Genomic DNA, 1,354 nt, shown 5'->3' with positions numbered 1-1,354 from the left:
ATCCTCATTTACTATTACTTTGCTTTTTGTTAAGATGTGTAGTGTGAGTGAGGAGGTAGCTCATTTTGGCTTTAATTTGTATATCACCAATGACTATTAGCCATTGTTTTCATATCCTTATTTTCCAATTGTATATTTTCTGTAGAGAAATGTGTATTCAAGTGCTTTATATATTTTTAATTAGGTGACTGTGATTTTTTTGTTTACCTGTAGGAATTATTTTATACACAGATATATTTTACTAAACCTAAGTAGCAAATATTTTCTCTCATTCTGTGAAGATTTTTATACTGTTTTGCCCTTTAATGTATGGATATTTTAAATTTTGTCACAGTTTTCTTTGTTTTTGCTTTTATCACTGTTTGTACTAGGTATCTTTAACAGACAATGTACTAAATACAACTTCATAAAGCTTTGCTCTTTGTTTTCTACTGAAAGTGTGACAGCTTTAGTTTAAACAATAAGATCTTTTGAACCAGGGATTGAACTCAGGCCCTTCCACTTGCCAGGGAAGCACTTATTCCACTGAGCCATCTCCCTGGTCCCTGATCTTTTGGGTCTATTTCAGTTAATTTCTGCATTAAGTGTAGGGTAAAGATTTTACTTCACTCTTTTACATGTACATATCCAATTTTCTGAACATTACTTGTTGAAGAGACTATCCTTTCAACATATGGCAGTCTTGTAATCTTTATTGAAATTAATTTGACTATAGAAGGAAGAAATTATTGAATGGTATTTAACCCATGGATTTCTATTTATGTGTTTATGCCAGCGACACACTATTTTGATTACTCTGATTTTGAAAGAAATAAAAATGTGAAAATTGAAATTTGTTTTTATTTCTACAATATTGTTTTGACTATTTCAATTTCTTTGTAATCCAAAATTAGTTTGATGATAAATGAATGTATATATATATTTGAAAAAATGCTAATGGAGCCTTTACTTAATAAATATTCATTAAATATGCACAATAGCTTTGTGTAGCATTTTCATCTTAAATATTATGTTTTTGTACTTCTCTTTTCTAATTTCTTTTAGCACGCTGAACTCAGGACCTTGCTCTTATCAGGCTGCCTCTTAAGCCACAGAGCTAGCTCTCCAGCCCAGACTGTTTTTGTTTAGTCTTTCTTGTTCATTTCATGAAGCAATATTTTTAGGGAAGGGTTGTAGGCTTGTAGTGTGGACTTGACTTTTGCCTCCATGTTTAAACTTATCATGAATATTTAATCTTTCAGCAGTATTGTAAATAAAATTTTGTAAAAATTTATTTTATTGTTCTTCAAATATTGGTATACAGGAAATATTGACTTACATGTTGAATTTCATTTACAAGTTTGATGATTGTTTT

Source organism: Octodon degus, unplaced genomic scaffold (assembly GCF_000260255.1).
Source record: "Octodon degus isolate 3935 unplaced genomic scaffold, OctDeg1.0 scaffold00217, whole genome shotgun sequence".
Classification (NCBI taxonomy): domain Eukaryota; kingdom Metazoa; phylum Chordata; class Mammalia; order Rodentia; family Octodontidae; genus Octodon; species Octodon degus.
Note: the sequence above shows the minus strand (reverse complement) of the source record.